The sequence below is a fragment of the Botryllus schlosseri genome, chromosome 2, assembly GCF_051294905.1.
Source record: "Botryllus schlosseri isolate E-star chromosome 2, Bs_hap1, whole genome shotgun sequence".
NCBI lineage: Eukaryota > Metazoa > Chordata > Ascidiacea > Stolidobranchia > Styelidae > Botryllus > Botryllus schlosseri.
In genome coordinates this window covers 30,709,450-30,722,999 of record NC_137237.1, presented here as the reverse complement: position 1 = coordinate 30,722,999, position 13,550 = coordinate 30,709,450, and the positions used below count along the sequence as shown (strand labels likewise).

The following is a 13,550-nucleotide window of genomic DNA, read 5'->3' as shown; positions in this document are numbered from 1 at the left end:
GCGCCCGTTTCAAGTAGAGTCATAGGAGAATAAGATTCTCATTCATAAAATTCTGCATTCGACTTGATACAGATAATGTCGGCTAGAGCAAGCTGCCGTTACAAGAAACGGCAAAAACGACTCGGTTATGATGCAGCTGTAGATTTTCAATGCTTCGTTGTGGAAACCGTAATGTTTTATTTGACGAGTACAAAATTTCAAATCTTTGTCCGGTGTACGTACGCACTACATAGGCCTAGTGTTCGCCAAGCAGCATCGGTCAAACTGCGTTTAACTATAAGCATAACCAAACATCAATACACAAGTTACTATTTTAAACTAGGCAGGGTGGTGATTAATTATCCTGCTGCGAGGTACTGACGTGTTAAACGTTTTGATAACCTGATGTACAGCACGGCGGGTGTTCTTACGATCAGACTAATGTACGTACATCGAATATGTCTATTTGCTGTGGATACTTCTTACGCAATGACTAGCAAAGCTAATTGGCTACTTCTGACGTAATAATGAGCAATGGCATTTGAAAATCAGACGTTCGTGCTATCACGAGCCTGGTATAATATCTCTTCATTGTTCACGAATGTTCAGTTTATGACATATGCGTCACAGTCCTTGTACAAATAAAAAGTAATCGTTCTTTCACGAAGAAATCGATTAGATGTGGAAAGTAGTCGATTACGATTACGATTACTTCGGAATTTTTTCGAATGTAATCGATTGCGATTACGATTACTTGAAAATGCTGTAATCGTCGTTATCGATTACGATTACTAATCACGATTACCCCATGTCTGTTTGGAATCCACAAAGGAGGACACTTTTTACAAAGATTACCGGACAGGAAAGTTGCTTATTCTTTACTCTGTACCGGAAATATTGTTATGTTGACTAAAAAATTTTCATCTTGCCAGCTCGAGTCCCGAATCACCCACTTTTTAACGATGCTGCTGTGGTGTTGACATCGGAGGACATTTTCAATTTCCCGAATAGGAGAAAACCTCCCAGGACCTCTGAATGTTTGTTCAGCCACTATCATCTACTGATGAAAATAAATTGAAGTCCCTTCTCCACTCCCAAACAGATCGGACTATAAACAATTATTGTGTGGTCATCTTTCATCTCAAAATGAATCCACGACGATGCGGCTATGTTTCAAAATGATACCACCAGCAGTGATCAGACTGAAAAATACTTCACCTATCCATAACATGCTGGATATGTTGTTCATTGATATACCTAGGATCCGCATGGTACAACTGCTGATATATTAAATGTCGCGGATTACATATTGTAGGCTACTCGAAAGTTGACAGTATGCTCAATTGCTCACGCTACACGGTTTTTCTAAACATATTTTGAAATTTTGAACATATAACTAAAAACTATACCTGTACCGGATTGAAAATAACCCAATTTTGTTTGCAGGGTAACCTTATAGCCATAACAGTTTCAGTTGTTCAACAATATATTTTTCATTCTTTTGAAGAGAAGTATGTTTAAAATGAATCTGTTCTCTGGAAAATACAACACTGAACCTAACAGAGACATGCGGATGGACCAGTCCGATTCCGCTGAGGGCACATCTGTGAGAAACAGTCACTTTCAACGCCGGCCAATCAATGGGTCACCCGTTCGCACTGATGCGCCACTGAATACCGATTCGCGACCTCACGCAAAATCAGAAATACCAAAATGGAAGCGATACGCTGGAGTTGCAATTCTCACGTTCATCAAGCTACTCATCTACATCGACAGATACACCGTCGCTGGTGTATTGATTGGAATCAGACACAATTTTGAAATCACTAACGCTCAAGCTGGTCTCCTTCAGACTGTATACGTCATCAGTGACATGCTGGCAGCCCCAATGTTCGGCTACCTGGGCGACAGGTGGAACCGTATCTGGATTACAGCCGGAGCAATCATAATATCGTCGGGACTGACCCTACTTTCGTCATTTATTCAGAATCCTGATTATTTCCCGCTATTCCTATTGACAAGAGCTCTTGTTAGCGTCGGGGACGCTTGTTGCTCTACAATCGCGCCTACGTTGATTGCGGACATGTTTTACGGGTCTATAAGAACAAGGATGCTGACCGTATACTATTTTGGCATCCCAGTCGGTAGTGGTTTGGGTTTCATTATCGGTGCCGGTATTGCGGAAGCCCTAGGAGGCTGGGAATGGGCATTTCGAGTGACTCCGATGTTTGGAGTGATGAGCGTTTCGCTACTAATACTTGTGTGTCCAAATCCGGTACGTGGCGCAAGTGAAAAGTCGGGTGCTGGTGCGAGTGTCGGAGTTCGACATTCTTACTGCAACGATCTTCATTACCTTACTAGAAATAAGTCATTTATTTGGGTCACTCTTGGGTACACCTTCACGGCGTTTGTGATCGGATCGCTCTCTCTGTGGGGTCCTACATACATTACAAATTCACAATTTGCCATCGGTAGTCTGCCAGCATGTCAAGGCGATGTGTGCGGCAATGCGAAAATCAATTTTATCTTTGGAGTCGTAATTTGCGTAGCTGGGTTTTTCGGTGTTATAATCAGTGCGGAATTGGTACGGCGGTGGAGGCTCCGTGGCAAACTTAACGCTGATGCTCTCGTGTGCGCAATTAGTTTGGTGGTGGCATCGCCGTTGTTATTTATCGCAATTGAGTGTGTAAAATCTCAGTTGATTGTGGCGTGGCTCTCAATATTTTTTTCCGAGTTGTTACTGTGTGGGACACTAACCATGATTAGCGACATGACGCTATATGTAACACAGCCCAATAGAAGGTCCACAGCGAATGGAGTTCAACTTCTAATTGGGCATTTGTTTGGAGATGCTGGGAGTCCCTATATTATTGGGGTGATATCTGATGCCCTTGCATCAAGCATGCCGGATACTTACATGACCAAGTATACGTCTATGAAAAAATCAATGTATATGACAATATTTGTTAGTGTAATTGGAGCGGTATCATATTTTATAGCATCTTTTTATATTGTTAAAGATAAAAAGAAGGTCGATGATTTCTTGAAGAGTCTTGAATCAACTAAGGACAGTGCTGATTCAAAGTCTTTGAAGAATGGATTTTTGAACTCGCAGAATTGCTGAAATCCGAAATAGTAAGATTCCAACTGATGAGATTTGACATCTAAAGGGCAGTATACTTGAATTGGAGGAGCATTGTATCAAAGTGTAAAATTGTGAAATACAGTGTTGTTTGATTTTGTGTGAATAATATTGTTCTGTGTCCAATGCCCAACGATCAATCGCCGTGACTGATCAAGGATTATAAAACATGGGACATTAATATCAATGAGTTAAAAACTGTCATTTTGTATCAAGCATTGCGCACATCGCTACCTACGGGATGTTGGTCATCACTACGCATAACGATGTCCGGCCGACGTCATGATTGCAATAGGCCTATTAGTTTCTGTATCGCGCAATAGTAGAGACAGCTCGTGGTTAATATAAATGGGGGTGTTGGACGATGTTGACATGCGAACGTTAATTCGAAAATGAACAGTGAACACGGTATTGTTCAACGTTTTAATACGAACTACATATGGACGTGTCTTGGAGTTACCGACTCCTTACAACGTTTTGTGACCTACACAATATTGGATTCACTAGATACCAGACTCTACAACCCCATGGTATACGCCGTGAAAAAGTAGTACGGATAAAGACAGATATCCCGTATGGATAACATCATAGGGCATTGTCATCCAACACAGATTGTAGAACAGTGGTTTCCAGTCGAGGCATCGCGGCACCCTGGGGTGAGAGATATATATATATATATGGTATTCTTTTTCGCCTGCACCATCGAGATGCTTTGACGACGGAGATGCGATACGATAAAGTCATTTAGTCTGCACCCCCGGTTTTTTCTCCTCCATGCTATCCGTCATTTGGAATGCTCAAGAGTGCCGCGAGAGGATGAGGTAGGGCAAGATTGCAGCCACTTATAGTTTGCTTAGCTTGAATCCGTTAGCTGTGCAGTGTGCATTTATGTATTTGAAATCCGGTGACGTTGCGGTTTGTGATTGGAAAGGTAAAGACAGCATCTTTCTCAGAATACCGTTGCAGCGGTCGGTGCAACGACTTGTTGCAAGACACGCTGGTATACAGTGCTTGATTGGAGTCGACGCTACGGCTACAGCTTCTGTTGTACGCACTAGTCAACTGACTAATGACCGCTTTGAGTACTCTTGCAATTCTGATCACACACGTAGATCCAAGGAGCTTTCTTTAATAACACAGAACAGCCAAGTAGTAGTAGTAGTGTCGACTCCAATCAAGCACTATACCAGCGTGTCTTGCAACAAGTCGTTGCACCGAACGCTACAGTCAGAAACTTGTAGATTTACCAGGTTCAAATGATAATTCGAATACAACCAGATACTCCAATCACCGACCGCCACAACCGGATTGAATATATTTTCAGTTCGGGTCGCCGGCTTGATGTGAACAAGTTCACTTTGACTTTGTCCTCGTAATTACTAGAGCGGGGCAAGGACCGGGGCCCGACCGGTCGCATTCGGCCGATTTTTCTTTTTCATTTTCGGGCGGAGCCGGATCGGAGTCGGACTCGCACTTTTTTGTTACGGTCAGAATCGCTATTGAGGCATGAGCGATTGAGCATGACTGTTGTAACTAATAACCAACCACACGCCAGTAGCTGCCTATGCAAACCTGTCTTCAGTACAGGTTTGAGTTTTTATTGTAATGTTTCTTTTATTATAATATTCAATATCCAACCTGAACCCGTACCGTATACGGTCTACTGCTTTTGTAGTTTACTAGAAACATAACCTCGTTGATGATTTATCGGAGCTTTTCCGTCCGGATCTCGGTCATTTCAAAATTCCGGCCTAGGAGTCAATCCGGATCCGGACCAGAGAATCCAACCAGAGAAACTGTCGATCTGCCACGCATTAGTAATAACCCGGTACGACAAGTTGCTATGGGTCTCAAGCTATTGTTAATCAGTGGTTTTCCTGCTCCATAAGCAAAATTGGTTGTCGCTTAAAACATTAAACATTAATGTATAGAGACATTGACCACACTGTGGAAAATCAAGATATACACAAATATTTCCACAGGCAGGAACTGGTTTAAAATTATTATTTGTGGATTCGGAAGCGAAGCTCGACTTGTTGACCCACCGCGCAGTTACGCCATTTTAAGACAAGATATATGTACGTTCAGTTTAGATTTTACGGTAGTGAGTCTGCCAGAGTTGGATCAATTGTAATTTGTAATTGAGCTGAATGTAATTACTTACATTTTTTCATGTAATTGTAATTGTAATTGGAGCATTTCTATTTTGTGTAATTGTAATTGTAATTATAATTTGATAAAAATTTTGCTCAATTACAATCTCAATTAAAATTTTATGGAATCCTGACAATCACAACATAAAATAAGCAATCAATCAATCATTTATTCGTCGCACCAGTGAAAATCCGGTACGGACCAGAATGACGACGAGGGGCCGCAAGGCTATGAGGCCTTGGTACACAGTCGCCACCTGCAATAATTAGCCTATTTACATCGGTGTTCTATGCGTGCCGCGTTATAACTAGATAACTCGGCCATGCCAAACTGTTTCCCATACTTCAGTAGCAACAGAAAATTTTGTGAATTACAATATAGGCCAGTGGTTCCCAACCTTTTTCGACCCATCGCCCCCTTTTCAAGGTCAACACCGATCATCGCCCCCCAAATTTTGTGCACCGATAATTGGGCATACAGACTGTAATCACCAACGGGTTGACTAAAAAAAAAAAAAAAAAAGGTCATCTTTCACCGCTCAGAGCTGAAAATAACGTTTTTTCGCTCCGCATTGCTAGGTGGATGACTAAAAAAAAAAAGGTCAGCCGTTTTTACGCGTCATCGCCCCCCTATCGCCCCCTTCGCTATTTTCGCCCCCCGTCGCCCCCTTTGTCCATTTTCGCCCCCCTGTCGCCCCCTTCGTCATTTTCGCCCCCCTAGATCGCCAAATCGCCCCCTGGGGGGCGATATCGCCCACGTTGGGAACCACTGATATAGGCTAAACCAGCGGTTCTCAAACTGGGGGGCGGGCCCCCCTTGGGCGCCGTGAAAGCATCTGAAGAGGGCGTGAAGCTCCGGTAAACTGACATTTTTTCCGCGCTTGGCGCGATTCATCTCCATTTCATAGTTATTGCTCTGCGTATAGACCGAATTTCATATTGGAGAATTCTCTCATCAACAGTCATAACCTTCCATACCATCAACCTATCTGTAAGGATTGCTAACATTCTGGTTTCATTGTGTGATATGACGATAAAAGTGGCACGAAATATTTCACTGTCGTAAGGGAGGCGTGTCTAAAAAAAGTTAGAGAACCAGTGGGCTAAACTAAATCTTACTATATCAAAAATGAATGAACAGCTAATAAATTCTTCTGAATCCTGTGGTGAACCATTTCCTACACCACGGTCAGAGTTTTGTTTTTAAATCTCTGACCAGAACCGAGGCTTGCTGCAACAATTGCAAAAATAAATTCAACTTTCCAATTAAGGCTTCATCAAACTTGATCACGCATTTGTTGAGATGTTATCCCAATCTTACCTCCAATCTTGGCCAAATTTACTGGGGTCTGAAATTTTCGCACCCTATAATGTTCATCAAATGCAATCCAACAGTTTCCGAGCAAGTGAAAATGTAAATGCGAACCAAAATGTTGTAATTCGTAGTTATCAGGAGGTTCTTTCCTTTTGCATTTATTTTAATTTTATACATCTTATCGGTATCATCCTTATCGCTGACGCCTTACCAATTACATTTAATTATCCTCACTCAGCTCTGAGTAGCCTAATCGTTTAATTACATTTCATTGACTGTCCTGTAGCCTATTCGCTGTTAGTCGCTCAAACTATTGGCTGTTAACAGTCGCTTGAAACATTTTCAAATTGAATAGTATATTCATATTGAAATGAACCCGAATAATTTCGGCTGACACTCGTCAGGGGTAATCGTCAGCAACTGGTAGAGAATTGGAAAGAACATTGTATAATGTATATCAACAATCGTATCACAAAATATGACGTCACCAGCATAAAATAAGCGTCAAAACGTCTGCAGCAACCCATAAACCAACATGTCCCCAGATTTATCAGAACACGTGCATCACGCTCAGTAAAAAGCTCACCCTTAACTCATCCGCTTAAGATTGATGCTGATCGATCAAAGGCCATTAATTCTGCCATCGGCAAACATCTGTTAAATCCGATTTGTGCGAATAATTATCGAGACGACCGATTTCGAATCGTTGGGCGGGGCCGTTCACCATTCCATTTGTGTGCCTTGGAGTCGACTTTTATCAAAATACACCAACCAAAACTCTGTCAACAAAAGGAGTTCGTGTACCACCTAAAATAGTACATTGAACACTCTCTCATTCGAAATTTCATGCTGGTGACGTCATATTTTGTGATACGATTGTTGATATACAATGTTCTTTCCAATTCTCTACTAGTTGCTGACGATTACCCCTGACGAGTGTCAGCCGAAAATATTCAGGTTCATTTCAATATGAATATACTATTCAATTGTATATTGAAGTTCTGTACCTCCAAGAAGCTCTTGAAACATTTTCTGTGTTTTTTAGTTTTCAGTACTACTAATTAGGAATAGTTCGAATACGTTCGAGTTTTTTTTTTAATTAAAAGGTATTCTACGTATCATGAATGAAACATGAATACTGAATAGCTTGAGATTGTTGCTAATTACGTCGCTGCGGTTGTCAAAGAACACCTCTCTACCGTATCAATTACATGTTTAACAGTAATTGTAAATGTAATTGTAATTGAACTAAATTATTGTGATTGATCCAACTCTGGAGTCTGCTGAGTCGAGGTAAAATTGCCTTGCCCAGATAAAGGTGCTACCGCCGAGAGTCTTTTACAGTCTTTCGCGCCGCAGTCCATGGATTTAACCGACCACGCCAACTCGAATAATATTCTTCTCTTCGACAATATCGAGAGAAGGAGTTTTCCGGAGTCGAACCAAGCACCTTGTCGTGCTACCTTGCTCAATGCTCATTGCTAACTACCACCAGCAGTAGGCTACTCTGGCTACCACAGATACAATGCGCCGCACGAAAACACCTGACCACAGGTATACTTGGCCCTCCACAAAACCAGGGCCGAAAAAGCACTTCGTCAACCAACCCAAAAAAAACGTTGGTCGTATTCCTCACACAGTTAGATGTATGTTTTCACAGGATCTTTTGAACACATCCATTCTACTCAGTGTATGCAGAGAGTTTATGTAGCCGAATCGTGCAAGGCGCGGAAATTTTTTATAATTCATGACCGAATCGGTCAATAATTTTGGTAATAGCGTATATATTGCTATAAATTTTTTATCCTCTCAGAACTATCAGATTTTCCGGTAAAGCTGGGTGAGGTGTCGTCTTGGAAAATTTAGGGCACGCAATCAATAATAATTAAACTTATTCCGCGGGGGTGTTCGAATAATTAGTTCTGTGCATGTCATTATTTCGTGAACTACTCTCTGTTATATATAGGCCCTACTGCATAGATATTGAAATCGCCCAAGCGTACTTAACTAAAAGACGCGCACGATTCCAAATTGGTAATACTTCACTGGAAAATACCTGTTCTCTGTGGGATGGTATTTGTGTTGTGGGGTACAGATTGTCAGTACAGCGAAATTCGGCGCCAGCCATTTAGGTGCCTATGGACAATTTGACACACATATATCGAAGTTTTCGGTCAACAAAAGGGCAGTCCTTTTTGGCCAAGGTGTTCTCTTTGCCGAATCTTTGGCGCACTTTTCGGAGTTCTATGTTCGCCTAAACTTCATCATGTGTTGGTGCGTCGCATCGCTGCATTTGCCGACGCCGAAATGCCTATTCCTATAAATCATGCGTATTTCTTGGTGGAGGGGCATCCAATAATCAAGGCATTTAGTGACTCCAAATCGGGCGAAGCGCGAATTTTTTTTTTTGAAGTTGGATGAAGTTTCAAAGAAACACTCTATAATTCATGTTCATTCACGAAATAACTTTGGGCCCCCTTCAAGCTCGGCCCCCTTCAATTGGTGATTTGGGGTGCGGCAGTTACGGTTCTGCACGAAACGAATGAATCGAAAATGAATGATCATGAAAACTGCGCAGTTTAGCGAGTCAGCTCGTACTTGCCGCTTGCATGTCATCAAATGACACGGCTGGAACTTCAAGTCAAATCGAACATGCTTTCAGACCTAATGTTGCTTCACGAAGTTCTGAATCAGTTTAAAATTTGATGTTTTATTTATTTTATCAATGGACAAGCCTTCAACATATTGCATCTTTAAATTAAGGTATAAATTGTAATATACCTGGCGGAGCGGCAGGAAGGTCCGGCACCGGTCCGCGGACAGGCGGTTGAGAACCACTGATGTAGGGTATAGTTTACGTCAGTGTTTCTTAACCTTGTCGCTAGCGCCCTCCAAGGGACGTTTCTGATTTTTAAGCGGGCGGAAACGCTCAGGGGCGATATGGGGGCTCTGAAGAAAAAGGGCGTCGCAGTAGAGGGTGCAGTACGGACATAGTAGAACAACAGTTCTATATATCTCTTGGTTCTCATTGCAAATTAATATTCGACAAAATCTGTCAAATCTTGAAATTTTTCGTCGCTCTGCGCGCGAAAGATATGCCGGCTATGTTTGCAACATCTTTTCATGTATGCAGTGGTTTATTATAATTCATATAAAATGAATTACGCGTACTTTTAGATCGCCAATTCCCCGTTAAAATATCACCATCACGCCACCTCGAGTTATTTTCTACAAAATGTTTCGAACTAGGTATTTTATCCCGCAGCGAACAGCGTTTGAAATCGAATAAAGATGCCCTGAACCACTTTCAAGAGCGAGAGGGGGAGCTCTTTGTACATTAAAGATGCTTTGAGAAGCTTTTTGGTCAAAATGATTAACTAAATATGTTTGTATTTGAGAGCTACAAAATTAAATCTTCAGAATATTTCTTCATCGTATCAAAAAGGTGATACTGTTTAGTCTTGTGACCCGCAACCTTACATGAACGGAACGTTAATATAATATGGGTTGCTCTGTTTGGAATACATTAATGTTTAAGTTAATCAACCAGTTGGTATGAGCCCATACCCGATAGTTGTTATGGTAACCTTGATTTGATCCCGAATATAGCACATACAATTATCATAGCGTTAATTAGTCGAAGGGTGCTCGGGCGCGATTTAAGCTATTTCCAATGGTGAACTCCCAACCCGAAGATACCGACCGGACTTCGAACTCTTCTCTTACCCTTAGTTTTTTCTATCGTCCTTAATATGGGGGACGGGCGCCAGACCCAGGCAATTTTCGAAAGGGGGCGCTGCAGGAAAAAAGGTTAGGAACCACTGGTTTACGTTCTGTCTGCGATACTTGGGCAAACTACATCACTGACACCTGACACAAAGAAATTGGGAAAGGAACGCATGGTAGGCTACCAAGCAAGAAATCGTGTGACAATTAAACACGCGAAGTGTGAAGAAAAATTTAGCTACTATTTTAGTTTATTGTAATGTACGACGATTTACTGAAAATGAGACTGGACCCTGGATCTGCCAATGCGTCGGAATTGATATCTTAGTCATGAACATCCCAAGTGTCGCAGCCAGAATTGTAATTTTTTGTTGGCATTGCAAGTTCACAATCTGAGCAATTCATTTTCGATAACATAATAGGAAATTACCTCGCGGGCGACGCAAAACCCTCTCGCGGGCCATATTTGGCCCGCGGGTTGGCAACCCCTAATATAGACAGGCCCAATCGATAATTTCAGAGCCGGAGCCGGAGCTGGAGCCGGAGCAGTGGTAATAATGCGGCTCCGGGGCTGGAGCCGGAGCTAGTGCATGATAGATGAAAGCTCCGGAGCCGGAGCTGGAGCAGTTTAAATTTACGGCTGCTCCAAAGCCCTGGTGCTAGGCTTAGTTAATATGTCCTTTTACGCATGACACTGTCGTGAGCTATTTCAGACATGGCAACAACGCGTTCGTCCAAGTGTACACAGTACACACCCACGGCGACACCGATCTACTACTCGACATTCGCGGAACATCGAAACGCATTCGTTACGTTGGGCAACAATTCGGGTGACCACGTGGAGGATCTTCGTTGTACTGTGGGACCTCGCGCTAAATCGACAGATGCCCACGACTGACTGCTTCAATCTCCGTCGCCTGATGTTTCTATTCCGCGTACAGCCGAAAATCCGCCGCGAAAAGCCCCGTCTACAGACGTAACGCGCCATTATCGCATCGACGGAGTAAACGGCATCTCCACTGACACGTGTTGTGACCAGCTCAGTGTTGCCTACTCCAGATGGACCAAAATCGCTAAAACTGGTGTCTAAAGTCGCTAGATGTCGCTAAATGTTGAAAATAAATCGCTAGAAAAAGTCGCTAAATCCTAATTAATTCCTAAAGTTGTTGAAAGACCCACCCGTACACTCGCATATTGCACATTTCGCTTCATTTATGGCATTTTTAGTTGTACCTGTCAATTAGCCTGGTTGTCAAAGCTATGAAGAATGACGAATTAACATGAGGCGGACATTCAGGTGTTCTCGGAAGACATTTTCGATTTCCTGAAAAAGGAGGACAAATCCTTCTGAAAGAGGACATATGTGGCAACCCTATTCTATTTCGAGTTCATAATACGCAATAGTCATGTCAGATTGTCAGTCCTCTCAGAACGGGACGAATTATGCGGTATATATTTCAACCAAGGACATCCAGATATTCCTGACTGGATGGGGGTACTTGAACAAGACATGACACGACAGGGTCTGCTGGCCACTATTAGTAGCAACGTGCATTTTTCAAAAGAATAGGAGGCCAATCCGCTAAGTATATATCACTACTTGTAGCGGGGGACGATCCAATTATATTTCTATTCCCCTGACCACCCATCTGATCAATGGTATATAAATTATTACGTTTGACATTTGTCTGCAAAAGTAGCGTGTTAATTCTGAATGAAGCTCGGTTCAACGAAGAAAGTTATTGTCAAAAGTCTATTTAAGAGTCTTTCTGTTATGCGGCAGCACGCATAGGAATTCGTGATTTCATTTTTTGGTTATTTCAGTATTAAAGCGTTGTTACATCATGTGTTAGTATCAAAATTAGACCTACGCGACGTTATCGTTCATTTTTTCATTCATTTGACGTGAGTCAGATATAAAACTCTGTATTCGAGCAATTCGGGGGAAGGCGATTTAAACGCAATCCCGGTATTGGTACAAATAGTGTTATAGGATTGCTGCAGCTCGCGTATGTGTCAAAAGTCCGATGCATAATAGTTTTCTCAGTTATCTTGTAACTCGCGGTTTCCGTTTTGGAGGGTGCGAAATCCTAAATATTCGTCCGGCGTGAACGTACAGAATTAATTCACATATCGGACCTTCTACCATATAGCAAATTTCATTGGGCGAGCATGATTGCGATTGGTCGTATTGGGGGTCAGTTGGCGATCTCGGTCAATCTTGGAGAATTTAACGATTTTCATGGCTGAAAAAGTTATGACCGTTTTGCTCCCGTAACCAAGAAAGTAAGTAGAGATCGACGTTCATGTCCAAGTCCATGCACGCAACCTAAATGCAACTCGGCAATGCGTTATGACGCTGTGGCGCTCATAGGATATGGTGAACGTGCATGATGTTGGCTGCTCAAAACTGATTCATATCAGACATTTTTGAAAAAAAATCGCTAGAATATCGCTAAATATTTTTCAAAAGTCGCTAGATTTATCGCTAGTCGCTAGATCGGTATTTTTTGTCGCTAAACCGAACGAAAAATCGCTAGATCTAGCGACAAAATCGCTAAATTGGCAACACTGGACCAGCTGATAAACGACGCGCGTAGCAAATCCACAGCCCTGCTTTCCAAATCAAGATTGCACAATTCCTCCACCCGACTGTGACACACCCTGAAAACGCCCACGGATTAACATGCCCGAATGCGAATGAATAGTACCCCCCTCCCCGTTTCGCGTTGCAATTACCGACCGAGGTATTGTAACATCTGCAACTGGTCACACTTGTATACATTTGGTGACCTTGACTCTCAAGTTGTACAGCCCCCACGTTGCACACCCGCGATCTTTGATCGACTAACTCTTTTGTGACACAGCCTGGGTGAATTTGTTTTCATTATCAAGTTAATTTTGTGTTTAGGCTTAACTCGTGTGTATTTTCTTCTATTTTAGGCTAATTTTGGATTATATAACCCATGAAAACTTGCCCTTGCACAACCAATAATGATTCTCTGATGTTCGTCCTCGATCCTTGAATTCATACATATATTAAAGGGGCACTGCGCTTTAAAAATGATGTGGTCTCAAATTGACGGTAAAAACGAACAAAAATTTTTGGCCGCAGCCATTTCCTTCAGAACGCCACCGTAATGGAGCTGCAATTTATTGAAATTATTGAAATTTCTACAAGACCAGCTGCCGCGGCTGCTTAACGCGTTACATGGCACGATGTCTTCATCGTCGC

General features: G+C 42.2%; 1 pseudogene; it reads left to right on the top strand.

Annotated features, from left to right (window-relative positions):
• Positions 1-1,089: 1,089 nt before the first annotated feature.
• On the top strand, positions 1,090-3,103 carry LOC145434666 (protein spinster homolog 1 pseudogene; annotated as a pseudogene).
• Positions 3,104-13,550: the final 10,447 nt, after the last annotated feature.